Genomic DNA, 20916 nt, shown 5'->3' with positions numbered 1-20916 from the left:
AAAAATGATACTAACGTCAACTGACATATACTCCAAATTAAAATTCAGAGGAGAAATATCAGAACCATTCCTAATCAAAACAGGTTTAAGACAAGGAGATGGACTATCCCCATTGCTCTTCAACTGTGCCCTAGAATATGTAATGAGAGAATGGTACAAAAAAGACCCACCACACATAACAATTGAAGCAAGGAAATATGTAAACCATATCAAAGTAAACTGTCTAGGATATGAAGATGACCTAGCATTTCTAGCCAATAACATCGCAGAAGCTAGAATCCAAGTAACTTCATTGGAAGAACTAGCAGGAAAAACAGGCCTAAGAATATCATATGAAAAGACTAGAATAATAGCCATAAATCCCCTGGTATTGAACCGCGTAATCATAAATGGACATAAAGTCAAGCTAGTTGAACGGTTTAAATATTTAGGAGAAAAATCACACATGACCTCAAAGAAAAAAATAAACTGGAAAGAAAGATCACAAAAGCTCAATTATACACAAAATCCCACCAAAACAATATATAATAAAAGATGCATCTCAATAAATACTAAACTCATTACAAAACTATAATCAAACCATATCATATGGTTCCACATCATATGGAAGCGAAACACTCTTCAAACTAAAATCCCAACATTTCCTACTCAGCAGAGATGCAAAGAATAGAAAGAAGAGTTCTAAGAACATGCATAAATAAAAGACAACTTACTGATGGGGGAGAATTGAGACTCATATCAAACCAAGAGGTACATAAAGACGTAGAACCAGCTCTAAACTACTTTAGAAAGAAAAGAATCTCCTTCTTTGGACACATAATAAGAACAGAACCGAACAGGCTCGTCAGGAAACTGGTCGAGAAATACTGGAAAATCTCCAAAACACTAACCTGGATAACCGAAATTAAACAAGATATGCAAGAACTAGAAATTACAATAGAAGATTTACGAAACGAAACTGACAATATAAAAATACTAAAAGAAGCAAACTCCAGATTTAAAATTAAAGAAAAAAACAACAACAAGGGTTTGTTCATAAGAACTCAGAAAAGCAAGATCTGACAGAATGAAGAAGTATTGGGAAGCATTCAAGAAAAAAAGAAAAAGAAAATATGAACCAGAGTTGCCTAAAGTGGTCCACTGTGACCTCAAAATCCTAAAAAAAATACATTTGTAAGAATAAAAATAACTTCATAAATTTCTTTAATTACATTTTATATTACTTAAGTTGTTCTAATTAAAATTCAGTAATAATTTTAAATATTTCCAAGAAATAATGTATGCTTTTTTTATTTAACTATCAGATTATTATTCTATTTGAATAAGTTATCTAATTTCATATCACTGTATTTAATTTATACCAATAATTTCTTAAAAAATAATATATGTTTACTTTCTTTATTATTATTATTTATTATGTATGAATTTCCTTTTATAAAAAAAAATAATTGTTTTTTCCTTTGTTTACAGTAACCAGCTTAGCTTCTTTGGTTCCTTTGGCAAGGCATCAAGGCACTTGCATAAAATTAATGTTTAACTTTCTTATTCTATGGATATTGTTAATGATAATTCATTAATAAGAAAAGCCATCAATTATAAATAAGCAACACAAAATAAAATTTCTTATAATTATTATAGTTTATTTTGATAATTTTAACAAAAGCTCTGGGCATTTATATTATTGTTTTCTATATTGCATGTATTACTGACTAATTTTTTTTGTTTGTTACAACAATTTTATAAATTTAAATAAATTCCCCAATAAGCTGGTTTTGAATTAACTTAAATCTAAATCAACAAAATGCACCGGTAAAGTTAGGTTGGAATTTTGATTAAAAGTACAAAGATTTTATTTTTATTATTGCTCCAAAAATGATGCATTTATTATTATTTTTTGTTCAACATGTTAAAGTTTTAACTATTCTGTTGCACTTTCTCCCTGTCTAGGCCATTCCACATTCCCAGAATTTAATTTTTAGTGGATGGCTAAAAGGCTATCCACTGAAGCCCATAAAACCAAATATACAACATCTCAAAAGTATTTTCATAGAATTTGAGGTAAATTGGTTCATTACTCGACGTGTGAGCACCGTGCTCACTCTGACGCAATACTAAGAAAAATAATTGATTACTGGGGATTTCCTGCAAGACAGAAATGCAACACTTGCTTATCACATTCCAAACACATGTATGGGCTAGACGGCTTCCAAGAATCTTCAGAAAGTTTTCACGATCTTTTGCCAGGTTCAGCTAGTCTTGGAAAAGTGGATTAACTAAAACTTTTAGCGATGTATTATTATAATAAATGTTCTGAATCTGTCCTCCAAGCAGAGTATCTTATTTGGTGTGAGGAGATAAAGTCATTAAATTTAAAATGAAATTTAGAAGTGATTAAAGTGTTGGATCGCTGCAATAAAGAATATGCAGAATATCCATTATCTCTTGCAAGTTTTGGTGACTCTTCCAGTAACATGTACTAATGAATGCTTATTCTCCACAATGAAGAGAGTCAAAACGGTTGCGTGTAACAAGTTGGGAATGAAAGACTAAGTTTGTTAATTTCTTTGTCAGTGCATAGAGATATTACAGTTAATCCAGATGAAGTTTTAGATATTATGGCAAAAAAGAAAATTCGACAACTAGCTTTCTAATAATTCATAACTTTTATTGGAGAGTAAATGTGTGAATGTGAAGTATAAATGTGGATTATGAAAAAAATTATATACTAACATTACGATTCTTATTTGCATAATAAATGATGATTAAATCTAAGCATATGTTTTTTTATTTTTCAAATATAATAAAGTATAAAAAAACATTTCAATATAAAATGATTTCCATTATCATTATTATTTCATCATCATCAGACACCTTAGCCCCTCCAAAAAAATGTATGTGCCTGTGTTTTTATTAAACAGTATTTTAATACAGGTAAAAAGTAAATAAAATAATTTTGAAATAAGATTCTTCTTTTTATTTTAAAGTATATATATTTCAAATTTAAATTTATATTTTAAAGCAATCAGTTATTGATGTTTAATTACAATTATGTCACAAGGAGCTTGTTAGAGCATTTAAACAAAGTTAACTTTGAAATAACAACCTGTAATACCATTTTACTTTTAGTTTTTAATATAATTAGTACAGAGGAAGATATGAAAAACAATAAAAAACTGATTTTACTAAATTAATATATATATAATGATAATCTATTCATTAAATATGTGATAATATTAGTCATTAAAACACCATCTATTCATGTAATGTTGCCATGAGTTGTGCTAACAAGTTCTTCTTTATCAGAAAAAGCTTAAGTTTTCAAACACAAGTTCATTGCTCATCAACATACATCCACAACATTGTTTTTATATGCTCACTCAAGTGATATAAAAAAAAACATTGGTGCTACTCTTAGAACAACTGATATTTTAGAGAGTAGATCTACTCTGGGGTTCGTCATGGACTTTAGGCACAGCCATCTCTACCATAGTGTAGACACTCACCACCAACCAACTCATAGTGAAAGTTTATCTCCAGTTATAGAACTAATGGAGCCACATACTATGGCTTCAACCAACCAGTATTACATGCAGGGTCCAGGGCTCTAGATTAGACCCCAATTTACATCATTGGCAGATAACTTTCTCTTTTGACACTGCAGTTATTCTACTTCTAACTTTTTTCTAAATTTTAGGCAGATCTGTCATACAAATCATAGAAATTTTGTCAGGCAAATGACAATATAAATACAATAAAGGAGACATCAGTACAATAAAGAGAAGACATTTAGTTATGTTATTTATCAAGAAATGCCAATATCTGACCAATGCCTAATTTATCTCAGTATATATATATATATATATATATATATATATATATACTGAGGAAGAAGAAGAGGGTTTTTGTTTGTTTGGGATAAACAAAAAACTAACGATCAATCACAATAAAATTTTTACCCATGTTTCTTGGCATAACTTAAAAGGTTTTTAGATATATTTCATCTCAAAAAATCTTGATAAAAAAAATATATATGTAGTAATGGAGATTTACTGGTTGAAGCACAAACTTTAATGAATTGTGAACTGTGAGTCTCTATCAATGAGACTCTTTGTGACTATTTCTATCTGTAAGTCTCTATCAGTTTACATTAAATAAAATAATAATAATTAATAATAATAATAATTTATTTTATAAATTAAAAAAATAAATAAATAAATAAAATTTCTGTTTAACAATAATGGGCTTCCTGTGGGAACTGCATCTGAGGCTAGAGTGGCGAGGTATGTAAGCACCTTGTGAGAGGCTAGACCGATCGTCACCATCAACTGATGTGTTTTTGTTATCACGTCACACAAGAACCAACCAAATGATTACTTTCAAATTTGCAGGATACATGCGTGTTATCTCAGGGAAGGTTTTAAGCCATCAACCAAGGCTCTCCCTTGAAGGGTAAGATATTAAAAATATTCATTATTTCTTCACCCTCAAGGAGGGTGATGTGAATTAAAGATATTCATTAAGGAAAAAATAGATTAATACTTTTACTTCATTATTAAATTTCTAGCACCATGGCAAAGAAGTAAGTTTTGAATTTTTTGTCATCAAAGGTGTGTGAAATATTATCGTCTCACTGTGAGTTATCCTCAAAAAGGATAACTTACAGTGTGGGGGTCCAGGGGGTGGAGCCCTCTGGGTAGATGGTAATGGCGACTGAAGCAAGCTCTGCGGGTGTCCAGGGCATTGGTCCCCCTGACAAATTGGGAATGGCGAAGTGAGCTCTGCAGTGATGGGGTGGCCCCTGGGCCCCAGGAGATCTGAGGGGAGCCCCTGAGTTTGCAAGAGGATTCACCTGGGCTGACCTAAGTCCTGAGGGTCCAGGTTCTGGCTACTAGTATACATTTAATATGAATTTTGTTAGTTACTGCAATGAAACTGCATAAACTTATCTTGGAAATATTTTAACTTATGATAATTAAGAAGATTGTAAATATTAATATTTTAAATTATTTGTTATTTCTAATAAATTTTGAGTTTCTATCAGTTAACAGTAGTACATCGCTTGATTTTTTTCATATGTTGTTAATAAAATTGAAAAGTAATATATACTTATTATTTACTTATATTATTCTCTTTGCTAGCCAATTATAAAGTAAATTTATTTTAAGTAATCTTTATTTATAAAGTAAACAATTGCCATGAAAAGCTCCTGATCTTGTGAAATTTCATCACATAAAATAAAGATGAAATAAAAATCAAATTACTGGCATGCCATGATCTTTTCACCTAGATATCCCCAAACTTTTACTTATAATAAAAATAAATTTTATGAACCTACTTTTATTGATAAAGAAAGGGGTTTGATAAATGAAACAAACCAATATTTTCACGTAACATATTGTTAATAGAAGATATAGCACGCACATTTAGAAGGGATTTCATTTATTTCTTTTTGTATAGATTGAAATTTCATTTAAGCCATTGTTGCTTTGCTTGCTATGGAAATAAGGTTAATGAATCTCTCAAATGGCATCAGTTTGAAAATATAATAAAACCATGCGCACACCTCTTTGTCTAAAATTGTTATAGAATATACTTATTCTATAGAATAAACTTGATACTACATAAAAATTTCATTAATTTTAAATATCAAAGCAAACAAAGCAACTGGGGAAGCTTATCTTTAAAATTATAGATTTTTAAAGTACCAAGAAAATACAAAATTTGTTTATAATACAATAAATTGAAGTGTAATGCAAAAAATGCACTAAGAATATGGAAAACTAGTAAAGGGAAGATGGTGTACTGACATCCAATAAGTATCAATTTCTGTTACGCTGAGTTGAAAAGATTTAGCTCAGCTTATATAACATTAAAAGTTAATATTTAGTAGTTAACATTAATAGTTGACACTATTCTAAAGTGACTCAAATATCTGGAAGTTAAGCAATCTCTTACCATCCATATCTGAGGTGCTTAATCCAAAATAATTCATCAGTAATCTTTCTGCTGCTATTCTTGGTAAAAGAACTTTCCCAAGGATCTGTGTGTGACATAGATCCCCACTGCCTTAAAAGGGACTTAGAATCATTTCTTTGAGTAATTTCTCTTGCTTAGCGGTCTTTCTGTGGATTACTCTTTTCTAGCCTCTGCCTTTTTCCTTTATCCTTCATTCTTTTCACATTGATCTGTTCTATGTTTTGGCTGAATTCTCACTGGACATGTGCTAAGGATGTAGGGACATTAGAAAATTCAGTCCTTGGTATTTGTGTAATTTGAAGGAGGGATTGCTGTTCTTATGAATCTGTCAAGCTAGTGACTTTGTTTCTGTAATAAGTGTCTGTATAACAAGCTCTGCCTTAGGCTGAAGTATTTAAGAAAATACAAATGGACCATCTAACCATTCCTAATACAATAAGTAAATATTTTTGTTAGAAAGAGTTCAGTACTATCTGATTATATATTTAAAAAAAAATATTATTAATGTCACAGCCATTAATGGATTTGTCTTATTTTCTTCTGTTTCAGGTGCCTCAACAGTTCATTTAATAGTCTAAGAGAGAGCTGCTATGTAAGTGGCCCTCCTTACATTGTGATACTCCCTTTTTCAATTGAATAACCACCTCACTATTCATTTTCCTTAATAAACCTTTCTTTCTTTTTCTGTTTAGTCTTCAGAATAACCGTTAAGTATTACTTCAAGGATGAATGAGAATGATATGTATAAATGTAAATGAGGTGTAGTCTTGTACAGTCTCAGGCTGATCATACCTGAAATGTAGTTAATTGAAACCCAATTACCAAAGATCACCAGTATACATGATCTAGTATTTAAATCTGTATAAAAGTAACTGCCTATACTAGAATTTGAACCTTAAAACTCTTCACTTTGAAATCAGCAGATTTGTGATGACATGTTCACCACTAGACCAACCTTTTCCTTAGAAAGCCTGGCATGAAATATTTTTTCTTGAGAATGGTAATATCATTTTATTGGTACTTGTATATCAAATCTTGTCTCATTCAATCTTTTGTTTATGGCAAGTAACATACATAAATGAATTTATTATTTATTGATATTTTCAAAGTAAAAGTTCATCCTGAGTTAGTAGAAGTATAAAAAAATTATCATGAATTCTTGTGTTTCCACTGTGATATTTTAAAATAAATATCCAAATTTCAATCAGGTTTAAGCTAATTCATAAACAGGTAAAATTGGTCAGCTGTTCTTATGCAATGTCAGCACAAATGAATAAATATTCACCGTTTTACTTTGGTAAGAATCTCAAGTTATCATATAACATTCTATACAATGTACAGACAAATATACATATACATAAATTCTGGTAAAAAAAAAAAAAAAGCTTAAATGTTTTATTATTTAGATCACTATATCTTACCAACACATCCACACTATTTTTTCCCCACAATCACCTTCTACTCTTGTACATATGTTAAGTCACAGTACAACTTTTGTGAAACCATATTGAGAAATTCATCACCAGGGTATCGATCAATGAACCCCTCATTAGTTTCATTATACTGAGTAACCAACCAAATCTTCAACTTAATAAAGTGATGGTATTCACATCAAGCAAAGTTCAAACTGTAGGAGGAATGATAAAAAATCACCTATTTGAACCGACAACTAAAGCTTTTGAGTAGCCTGTAGCATAAGGTTAAGCATTTTCATACAGAAACACAATAGCCATTGAAAGATCTACACAGTTTGTTTTGTCTGACCTACTTCATTTCACAGTAAAATTCTGATAAAATTGCAATCCGAAGTTCCATAAAATCTGCCAATAAATTCATTAATATTCTCAGAATGTTGCAGCCATCATTTTTCAGTTCAATGTCACTTGAATTTGTTTGGCCTGCTTTTCTCAGACATTTTGGCATCTCATAATAATGTTACACATAATATGTTACACATATTATGTGTAACATGAAATTATCATTACAGATTTCAGCTTCACTCTATGCTCGCTCACAAAAACAAGTCATAAAACATGTCTCACATATCATGAGTTTCATCAACTACTCCTTTACCAGAACACTGCAGACAAGAATGAATAATAACATGTGATTAGATCAGAGATTGGATTGCGGACAACTATGCGATTTAAGTCATTTAGATATAAGTTGATTTCATAAATTAATGATGGACACTATATAACCAATCCCTGTGATGAACAGAGTAAAGGGGTCAATTTCAAACCTCAATATTAGCTACACTTTGGTCGGTTTATTATGCTGGTGACCAATATATTTTGTGAAAAAAGGCATCAGAAAAATACTACAATACTAATTTTCTTCAGTAAGCCTAACTCATGATGTTAAGTTTTTATTAAGACTGGCTCAGCCAATTTTTGGAATAGATGTAAGTCATGTCAGGTTATATGTTACTATTGAATTTTAACTACTACAGAAAGAAAAAAAATATTGATTTTTATTATTATTATTGTTAGTGTGAACTTGAATCCTTGAGTCGAGGTGGGGTCCCTTATTCCCAAAGTTGGTTTCATGAATGTTGGTTATATGTTTGAGATTAGTCTTTGAAAAAGCTCTAGCTTTATCTTTGAGGACAAGGCAATAGCTAGTAAAGTTGTTACCTTCCTAATGGCCCCTTTATAAAGTGATATCTATGTACTTAGGAGACTCTTATTTATCAAGCAAATCGTTACATTAAAACTATAACAAATCTAGACTTACATGTCTTAATAGATTTATAAAGACTTTTTATTATTTAATTCACCAAATTATTTCAAAGCAACAAGAATAAAAATAAATTTAATAATTTATTTTTGTGTATTTGTGAGTTGTATTGCATGTCTACAACCTATCATTAAAAAGAAAAAATAAAAGTTCCAAAGTTCCATAGGTTTTTTAAGTTCGGAGAAAACATTTAAAAGGATAAGGAAAATTGATTGGGATTCATTCATCACTTCTTGATTCTAAAAATTTTATTATTTTATTACAATATTTAGAGGCTTAGTTCTATATTGAAGTCCATGAATTTAATTAAATTACTTTTGACCAAAAACAGTTTGTCATAAAGACCAATAAAAAAAAGCTGACAACACAGTTGTAGAACTTTCCCATCACGTGGCTCTTTTCTGGTACATGGCTTACACACAACTTAATTTAAAATATTTATCATTTTATTTAAATAAAAGTGTAATATTTTTTCATTTATTTAATTCAATGATTCAAACTAAAGCGTGTGCGCATACCATATTTATTCGCGTGGTTGTGGTGATACTAAAAGCCACTTTTTTACACTTTATATATTATTGATTTATTTAATTCTACTGTTTACCTATGATGTCACAACATGGGAGATGCCTACAGCAACTGTACGTCAGTGCTACACTAGTGCTCCTTGTGGTGAGAGGGGGTACTATTGACACAATATACCAACTTAGCCACTAGTTATTTATAGCATTTTTTGGGTGGGGGTGTGATTTTGCAAAAACCTTTTTTTGCAAATATTGTTATTTTTTAATTGTTAACAAATGTGCGTAATAAGACCTTAATTAGGTGAAATCTCGAGATACTGAGTATGATCTTACTCTACAGCCTCACCCCTTTGACCTTTTAAGTTAAAAATTTAATGGCATCAAAATTTAATCTGACCAAATTTGGTCAAGATCAGTCCAGTAGTTCTGGCTGGAGATATAAGGAGTGCAAGACTGAACACACATACACACACACACACACACACACACACAAATGTAAAAACAAAAAGTATACTGATACTCTTGTGCAGAATTTATAAAATTTGCTGTAGTATTATAATTTTCATGAAGTATAAAAATCACTCATAATCATTAATGGAGTAGTGTTATGAGAATAAAGCTCACCGATATGAAAATAGCTTTTAATCATTAAACCACTTTCTGGCTTGATTTTTTTATTGCAACTTACCCATAAATTACGGAAGTAAATAGTTTACTTCGTTAACCGTTAAAAAATTTCTGTACCTGTATTTGAAAGTAGTTTTTGTCTTAATTGTTTGAAATTATTTTTTATCAAATGGTACATAATTTTGTTCATAATAAAATTCTTAACAGTTAAGCCCAAAAATATAATTTTCGTAGTATTTAAGAGATAATAATCATTTAAAATTAATGTAATCATCGTAGTGTAAAATTAACATATTTATTTATTGAGTGGTAAAGAAAATCCTGTTTTAAGTCAACCTGTCAATATTTTGTATGTTATTTTTTTGGTGATTGTAATGAAGTTCCAAAGAGCTAAGATAGTGGAAAAGTTTCTATTATCAAACTTCTAAAAAATCACTCATTTTCCAGCTGCTTATGATGCAGCCTACCAGTGATATTCTGTGAAGCTGTTTTCAGCAACTTCATATAAAATACAATTTCATGTTTTATTACAAATTCATGTAATTTGTAATTACAATACAAATTTATTTAATACAATTTCATGTTTGTCTCTGAGATCATTTTATTGCATAACATTACTTTGTTCTCAGCACTGAATTAAATTCTCAATCTCATAAATTTATTTTTTTACCATTTTATCTTCAAATATCTTTTGTGTACAAAAACAAAAGAAAAATACAAAAAAGAGTTGGGATAGTATTATTGGAAGTAATCGATCTATACTGCTTACAATATTGTTACTTAAATTAATTAAGTAAATACGATACTATCACAATCGATTACAATCAACAATTCCATTTTATACTTTATTATAATTTTCACTTTATTATTCAGTTTCTTTTTAGAGCAGAATTTATTATTAAATTCGTTACAAAATGAAGGTGGGTTTGTCACAGATCAACTAGTCTATCAGATAATGTAACAAATATATCAATTAATATTAAAATACCACAAAACTACTATTGAGAAACATATTTTTAAAAAAACTTAAAAAGCAAACAGACATAATACAAATAGACAGAACAGTTCACGGTAATAAATAGATTTCTTTGAATTTTTCACATACTGAATTTGTCATGAAGTGTGTGTGTACTTCCCTGAATACTACTTGAACTATTGTACTCAAACGAACAATAATTAAAAGAATGTATGTATACAAATATGGATATGTTTATTTTGTCAGAGATATTATTGTGTAGTGTACTGATGGACAGCTTGACAGGAGGTGTACTGTTATATTGATAAGATAATTCAATTTTTTTTATCTGATAAAAACACTTGTAACAAAATTTATAATTCACCAAATTATTGACAGAGTTTGTTATTTTCTAAAAGTGTTTGAAAAAACTGATGAAAGATTGAGTTTAACTTTTCTCGAAAAGCACACCATATTAACAAACTATCAATATGGTTTTAGGAAAATCTACCAGCACAGCCATTTTGCAGTTTTTGGAAAATGTTTTTAATTCCTTAGATAAAAAAAAGATTCCATTTTCAATTTTTTGCAATATCACTAAAGCATTTGATTTACTTCCACATTTTTTTATAATGAAACAACTTAGTCGTCATGTTATCAGAGGAGATACTTATAAGTTTTTAAGTCAAACCTTATAAACCATGAACAAGTAGTTGAAATTTTATCATTTGATAAGAGTACATAAGTAAATTTAGCTCCTCGCTTCGAGTTGTAGAATGCCTAAGGGAACTATTTTTGCTTTTTTTATTGTTTATTAATGATCTGCCTCAAAATCCTAAGCCGTTTATTGAAACCCTTTTCACAGATGGCACAACTGTATCTGTATCTGAAAATAATTATTTAAAAGGAATTGAAAACACAATTGCAGCTTTAAAAAATTATTCACTGGATAGATTGTAACTGTCTACATTTATAAATATAGATAAAACCATCATGTCGTGCTTCTCAAGTAGACATAACACTACTGATAACGTGAATAAATTTCTCATTAATGATAATGATAGTATTTCTTTTCTGTAAAAGTGAAATTTGTAGGTTTTTTATTACATCTTGTGGAATGATAAAACTGATTTCATTTGTAACAAAATGAAGCTGTACGTTTTGCTTTGAAGTGTTTTAATAAAATACTAACCTTTCAATCATTATTAAATATTTATTATGCCTTCATGTATTCTTGTATGAAGTATGTCATCTCTGAAAAAAAAAAACTAAGAAAAAATGTGGGCTTTCAGATCATTATTAGGTACATGTTAAGTATGAGTTGTTTAGACTTTTATTTAGAAACCCACCGGGTTGGTCTAGTAGTGAATGCATCTTTCCCAAATCAGCTAATTTGGAAGTCGAGAGTTCCAGCGTTCAAGTCCTAGTAAAGCCAGCTATTTTTACACGGACTTGAATACTAGATCATGGATACCGGTGTTCTTTGGCGGTCGGGTTTCAATTAACCACACATCTCAGGTACGGTTGAACTAAGAATGTACAAGACTACACTTGATTCACACTCATACATATGATCCTCATTCATCCTCTGAAGTAATACATGAACGGTAATTCCCGGAGGCTAAAACAGAAAAAGAAGACTTATATTTAGAAAATTAAATATATTAACTTACCCATGTGTTTATATTTATGAATGTGCAGTTGTTAAAAAGAATAATTACTTATAATTTCTACGAAACCAGACAACAGAACTTTTGAGAACTATACGTGAAAAGTTCTTATTATGAATACATTGCTGTTTTTTAAAAGTTGTTGAACCGCTTGAAAAATGTTCCCAACAATTTATTTATAATACAGTTAAAATTCTTTTTTACAGAAATAATTATTCTTTTGATTAATTAAAAAAAGAGACAAACGCATGATTAATCTGAAAATAGTTCAACATGTACATAGATAGTTTTGATAGTGATTTCTTAATTGTTAATTATTTGTGGTAATATTTTATATATTTACCTTATCTTTCCATATGTTTGTATTTAAATAAATAATATGAACTTTAAATAAAACTAATATATATTATATATTATTTATTTAAATACAAACATATGAAAAGATAAGGTATATATATATTAAATATAAAATATTACTACAAATAATTAACATTTAAGAAATCACTATGAAAACTATTTTGGCACATATTTATGTACACGTTAAACTATTTTCAAGTTAATCATGTGTTCGTCTTTTTCTTTCTTTTGTTTTTTAATTCATCAAAAGAATTAGTATTTCTGTAAAAAAAAGATTTTAACTGTATTTTACTGGATTTTTTGTTCCAATCAGAATAGATTTATTTACACAGTAGCATGTTAAGGTTAATTAAATTTAGAAATTAAGGTTATTAAGTAATATAATATATTAAGTATATATATATATATATATATATATATATATATATATATATATATATGTGTGTGTGTGTGTGTGTGTGTGTGTGTGTGTGTGTGTGTGTGTGTGTGTGTGTTATATATTAGTTTTTTCATTTTGTCAATTGTTACTTAAACAAAATTTTTAAATTACTGTATATATATATATATATATATATCTTTTCAGATTTCATAAAATGTAAGCTCATAAAGACAGGTAGTGCAGCAGATATAATTTAAAATCTTATAATGTGGACATCAGATTCAGAGATTAAGGAGCAAAATCATCAAATAACATCTGTTTAACTGAATCGTAGTATGACAATTGTAAAACTTCGTCAAATTATAATTATTTTCATTACCTTCACTGATTTGTAAATCTCTTAAAAAACTCTAAAACTAACTCTTAAAAATAAACTAAAAAGGTAACAATGTTATTAAATTTATAAAAAACAGTTTACTACAACCGTGTTGTAGTTTTATGTTAGATATATTATTGAGAATGAATTCCAACAGTACAAATGTTTTATTCGGTAAAATAGGTTACAAATTAATTAACTTAAGAAGACGCATTACTTTAAGAATACCACATAAATTCCAGTGAAACAGTTTAAATTATTTTTATAACTCCACTGTAATAAAGTTACAGTATACAGTAATATTATTTATATTTGAAACATAAGATGAGAAAATTGTTTCTTTTGATTATTGCTATCGAATTATTGAAAATTACTTCTTCAAATTAAAAGGTATGGCATGCCTAAAATCAATGAGACAGAATAAAATCTTGAATGGTCTAAGTTCAAATACTACCTATCGATCATTTTCTAACTTTATAACTGCAGATTTACCATCAAAATTTTTTTTATTCAATTCATGAAATTACTGAAGACTCATTTAACAGAGCGATACAAGTGTTTTCTCATATCCATCGTATACGAAATAAATCTATTTTCGATTATTTTACTTTCTCAAAAACTGCTGATTTTAAATCTTGTTCCGATACTGCCAAATATACACTTTATATTATTAACCTGCTAGAAAGAATTCACTTTATTAAGGGCAGTTCTGCTTTAAAAATTCATGAAATAACTCTTTAACAAAAAAATTCTTTTTTAGTAAAATATATGAAGCAGCCAAAACCGAAAAATAATGAGTTTATAAATAAAATTAATTGTAAAGATACAATTTAAAACGTTTTTTTTTCTTTTTGTCTTCAGTCATTTGACTGGTTTGATGCAGCTCTCCAAGATTCCCTATCTAGTGCTAGTCGTTTCATTTCAGTATACCCTCTACATCCTACATCCCTAACAATTTGTTTTACATATTCCAAACTTGGCTTGCCTACACAATTTTTTCGTTCTACCTGTACTTCCAATATTAAAGCGACTATTCCAGGATGCCTTAGTATGTGGCCTATAAGTCTGTCTCTTCTTTTAACTATATTTTTCCAAACGCTTCTTTCTTTATCTATTTGCCGCAATACCTCTTATTTTGTCACTTTAACCACCCATCTGATTTTTAACATTCTCCTATAGCACCGCATTTCAAGATTGGAAGTTTCACTTCCATATAAAGCGACACTCCAAACATACACTTTCAAAAATCTTTTCCTGACATTTAAAATAATTTTTGATGTAAACAAATTATATTTCTTACTGAAGGCTCGTTTAGCTTGTGCTATTCGGCATATTATATCGCTCCTGCTTCGTCCATCTTTAGTAATTCTACTTCCCAAATAACAAAATTCTTCTACCTCCATAATCTTTTCTCCTCCTATTTTCACATTCAGTGGTCCTAAAACGTTTTAGGAAAATTAATTATGTCAAACAAAATTATAATAATTTCATGAAAAGTTATAGTACTTCATTTAAAAAAAATATGCTTATTATTCTAAATATTGGAATTAGATGATATTTGTTTGTATTTAGAAAAGATAATCGCTCATCTTATGAATCGATGCTGTATTAATAATACATTAACGTAATATTTATAAAAAAAAGGTCAAGTTAGCTAAGTTTGTTATATCACTAGTAAAAAAATCTGGTGCGGACACCATTTAACTTCCTTGTACGCCTATTAAATTAAATATACACATTTTTTGCTGCACTTCATTTAAATCTACTTCATTTGAAAGTGAGAAGCAATCCTCCAATTATTTAATAAAATGGACAGTTACACAATTGCTGAAATATTCGTTTTTATTAACATCAAATATTTATACAATTATTAATTCGACAATCTTACATGAAATATTAGGATAGAGTAAAAGTCCCTTTATTACTCGTATTACTAGATCAGTATTATTCGTATCTTCGTGAGTTGCTGATTAAAAAAGGTTCAGATTTCTGGTGTGTCGTATAAATAAAAGTTAATAATAATTAAATTATTCCGTCAAGTGAACTCCTGTATGCCGGTTACAAATGATAATGTCAACCTTACCGTATTAACCCACCGGGTTGGTCTAGTGGTGAACGCGTCTTCCCAAATCAGCTGATTTGGAAGTCGAGAGTTCCAGCGTTCAAGTCCTAGTAAAGCCAGCTATTTTTACACGGACTTGAATACTAGATCGTGGATATCGGTGTTCTTTAGTGGTTGGGTTTCAATTAACCACACATCTCAGGTATGGTCGAACTGAGAATGTACAAGACTACACTTCATTCACACTCATACATATCATCCTCACTCATCCTCTGAAGTATTATCTGAACGGTAGTTACCGAAGTCTAAACAGGAAAATAAAGAACCTTAGTATAAAATATTCAGTTTTTATTATTAGATTAATTGGTGAATAATCAAAAATTAAAAAGAAACAATCATACAGGAAATAAAAGATAATATGAAGAAATATATCTCAAAAAAATCACAAGAAGATGAGTATGAAGAGGAGAAAATTGTAAGAACAGAAAGAATAAAAAAATTAAGAAATGATAAATATAAAGAGGAAGAAAACGTTAAAACCAAAGAAAGAATAAAGAAATTAAGAATAGATGATAAATAACATTAAGATCAACGAAAGAATAAAAATATTAAGAGAGGATGATGAATATAAAGAGAGAGAAAATTTGAAAACTGGAGAATATTTATACAAATTAAGATCAGAAGAATTACATCAAACCAAAGAGCAATTAAATGATGGGCAACAAAAAAAATAATAAACGAAATGATGATGAACTCCGACTTAGGGAGAATATTGTCCGACAATATCAGAGGAGTAATGAACTAAAAGATAAGAATTTTTTGCAATTTATTAAAGGTCGGGCATGTATGCCTCTGTGTATATGTTCTTGAGACGGGCTATTTTTTCATCATTTTGTAGTTAACTTTAATGTAGATAAAATTAAACGGCAATTCCAGAATAAATAAATAAAAGTTAACTAAAATTAAACTAGAAAATTCAAAAATAATTTGATTCTAAATTATATTTTTCATTTAATATTAAATAATTAGATGTTTCACCAAATCTGTTACGTATAAACATATGTAATATTGCCTATTCAATTATATATATACACTTTTTTAACAATTGAAAAAAATTTATTTCACTAATATCTATGATTCTTTTGTCATTTTTTTTTTATTGTTATTATTATTGAATTATTACTTATTGTAAAAGTTTATTTTGTAATTACGGGTGAATAATTATTAATAAATAAATATATTTAAATTAAAAAAACGATGTGCCTTCTCTTGTTAGATCCAAATATTTCATAAATTAAAATTTTATTTGGCTATAACTCAGGAACGAATGAAAATAAGTAATACTTACGATATATCATTGAAAAGCTCTCAATGAGGGTTTCTTACTGCAATTAAGAAAAAAAACCCAAAATCCTAAAACAATTAAGATTTTGGGCTATTTTGTTTCAGTAGATTGCAATTAAAATGGAACGTGCACAACTAGATGTTACAACAGTTCTAAGTGAAAAATTTCAACATCCTACAGTTCATCATTTTTGAGTTATACGAGAAACATACGTACATACAGACGTCACGCCGAAACTAGTCAAAATGGATTTTTCCGCTGAAATCTGAAAACCGAAATTTTTTGCCATCACAATATTTTCTTTACTTCGTATAAGGAAGAAAAAGTACAAAAAATAAAAAAACAAATGAATGGCATTTAACGTGCAAAAAAATATATATAGATGATAAAATTTATATCGCCATTATTCAGAATAATGGTGAACAAACAAAAATGGAACATCAATATTGTAAGGATAATAATACCTTACAAATCATAATAATAATAATAATTTCAAGGAATTGTAATTACATCTGAGTATTCTAAATATTGTAATTACATTTCCAAATTATACAGGAAACGATTTAAAATCCTTTGGCGTCGTTAATATTACAGAATTTCAAAATGATTTAAAGAATTTTGAATTACGTTTTATAAAAATGAATAGAGATCAATTAATAGAGATCGATCGGAAGTCTTAATATTAACTTTGTGAAATAAATCAATTTATTACAAGGGAAGTCCAACATTAAAACGTCTTAAATATTATTTAAAAAATTCCAGTTCTATTTGAGAAGGATTTTTTATGTGATCGTTCTGTACGTATTGAAAGAATAATTAGTCAGACGCAGGCTAAAAGAAAATAACATAATTCATGAGGCTTTCATTCTGAATGGAATTCATTAGTTTCCATTCTCTTTTTAGTTTTATTTCTGTCTTCAGTCATTTGACTGGTTTGGTGCAGCTCTCCAAGATTCCCTACGTAGTGCTAGTCGTTTCATTTCGGTATACATCCTACATCCCTAACAATTTGTTTTACATATTCCAAACGTGGCCTTCTTTCTTTTTCCTGTTTAGCCTCCGGTAACTACCGTTTAGATAATTCTTCATAGGATGAATGAGGATGATATGTATGAGTGTAAATGAAGTCTAGTCTTGTACGTTCTCAGTTCGACCGTTCCTGAGATGTGTGGTTAATTGAAACCCAACCGCCAAAGAACACCGGTATTCACGATCTAGTATTCAAATCCGTGTAAAAATAACTGGGTTTACTAGGACTTGAACTGTGTAACTCTCGACTTCCAAATCAACTGATTTGGAAAGACGCGTTCATCACTAGACCAACCCGGTGGGTAAACATGGCCTGCCTACACAATTTTTTCCTTCTATCTGTCCGTCCAATATTTAAGCTTTTTTTTAGTAAACCTCAATTTTATAGAAAAAGTGTGTCTAAAAAACAATTGTGCGATGTAAGACATTCTATACCTGAAGTAGAAGACAGACTAAGCGTATCTTCCTTCATTAAACATTTGATGAAATCGATGTAAAAATAATTTTTATTCTCATTAAAAGATCTGCAATTAAAGTTACTCCCTCAGTTTCATCAATTTATTGAAAATTTGCACAAATTTTAACGGTAATATTACGTGTTTTAATGATGTATTAATTCAAGTAAGTAATTATTCAAGAATATTGATCCTGATTAAATAAATCGTTAAGAAAATAGATCTTGTATGTCAATCTTATAAATATAAATTTTTTTCAATAATAATCGGTAGCAATCTGTCACGAAGTCGAACAGCTAATGAAGTAGCTTCACAATTAATTTTTTTGTAAAACTAAAATTGTTACTAAAAATCCGATTTCATTTATTAAACAACGAATAATAATAAGAATTATATTATTTCTGTAAATATGATATCTTGTATTGCATATTAATGAAATCGGGCCGGTAAGAGTTTCACAATTTTTTTTTTCTTATTATATGGAACGCTTAAATATTGTTTATTATCTATTATTGTATATCTATTGTTTATTGCATATATTTAACATACAATTTTTAAAGAAAATTCTAAATTAATAAAAGATTTTGATAATAGAAATGTAGTGTCATACCTTTTTTGACATCAGTATCGTTTTGTTAAAAACAATTTTATTTATATAACAGAAATTTTTGTTTATTGAGCGGAAGAAATGATATCTACGAGACTCTTATCGTACGATTTACAATTTCATTGTAATTTTTTGGATAACACTGCGTTTTGTTAGATTATTCTTTTTATGAATTACTGATTATTATCTTATATATTTGTTATTAAAATTTATTGCTTTTCTAGAACAAACAAATATAATATACATTTTTTTAATTTCTCTGCCAATTTTTTTTTTTATGGTCATATAAATTTATATTTATATTTATTTCATATTATTTATATTTTTATACTTCATACCATATTTTTCCATTTTTAATAAAACTAGTATAATTTACCTTTACGAATCGAAAATCCGTGATCTAATATTACACTTATTACTTTGTAAGTATAACCCTCGATTTTTATCGTTAAATTCGATTTTATCAATCGAATTTATTCCTTTTTTTAATAAAACTATTATAATCTCTTGTAAACTAATACTTTTATTTTTTTTTAAAGAAGTGATGGGAATTAAAGAATTCTTTCATCTTCAGAACTTTCATTTACATAACAGTACTTACTATTAAAACAAGCTGTAGTATATTTTCTTTTAAAGTACGATATCAAGGTTTATACGCTACCTAGTATGTACTGCGCGATTCGTAAAGGTACATTAAAAAAAGTAATAAAATGACATATTCGAGTTCCAGGGTTCATCAAAAAAAAAAAACAAACGTTGTCTAACAAAATTCGAGGTATTTTTTTGAAAGTATTCTTTATTACAAATCTAATCGAACTGAAATATAATGTTTTCATGCTTATTTTTTCTCCACTTTCATTTTACTGTTAGGTTAGGTTATGTTTAGAACTGTAACGTAGTTTGTTAACTTCGTCGCCTCTTACCGACGAAGTTCTAACGAACTCCGTGATATGAAAGCTAATATACAAAATCAGTGTTAAAATAAAAAAAAATGTTTATCTATGTTTTAATTCATTTTTTTCTCGTTATTAAATGTATCGTAATGTTTTATTATGTTCCTTATTTGGAAGTATTCTGGAGAAAGTTTTTATTAAGATTATATCTTAGTTTTAATATTGTTATTGTAGATAATTCTATATTTAAAATGAATTTTTATTTTTGTCATCGAAAGTAATATTGTTAGATATACGGGATTTTCTTTTACATTTATATAGTTAATTTCTTTCTGATTTTGTTACGTGTTAAATTTACATTAAGAAATATTTTTTAAATAATTTATTATCAAAGAATTTTTCAATTGTGTAATTATGTTAATTGTTATTTCTTCTACCGCTAAAAATAATATTTAATAATCATTATTACAAATATTGTGAGGAAAACGTTTCACGTTACCCGACATGAAATATCTGCAGGGTAATAAAATCTAAATTGTAATATATTAAAAGAAGGATTTGTTCTTATTCGAGCAATTTGTATTTATGTTCATGAAGGTATAAAGGCGATCGTAAAAGCTCGATGTCAACTAATGTAGTGCTTCTTCGTGTCAGTCGAGATATAATATGTTCAAAACTTTTTTTTTTTTTTTTTAATGTAATATTCATATCGTGTCATATATTTCTTCCTTAATGGATTTTTATTTCAAACTATATTATAATCGGGTAGATTTATAATTATTTCTGATTGTAACATTTATTTTTACTTCCTTTCCATTTATTTTACTTTCTTTACTGAAGTAAAGAAAGTATTGTGATCGCGAAAAATCTCGGTTTTCAGATTTCAACGGAAATAACCATTTTGATCATCCCAGAATCCATT

The sequence above is a fragment of the Lycorma delicatula genome, chromosome 12 (assembly GCF_047948215.1).
Source record: "Lycorma delicatula isolate Av1 chromosome 12, ASM4794821v1, whole genome shotgun sequence".
NCBI lineage: Eukaryota > Metazoa > Arthropoda > Insecta > Hemiptera > Fulgoridae > Lycorma > Lycorma delicatula.
The sequence above is the reverse complement of the archived record's forward strand: the minus strand, read 5'-3'. Positions refer to the sequence as shown.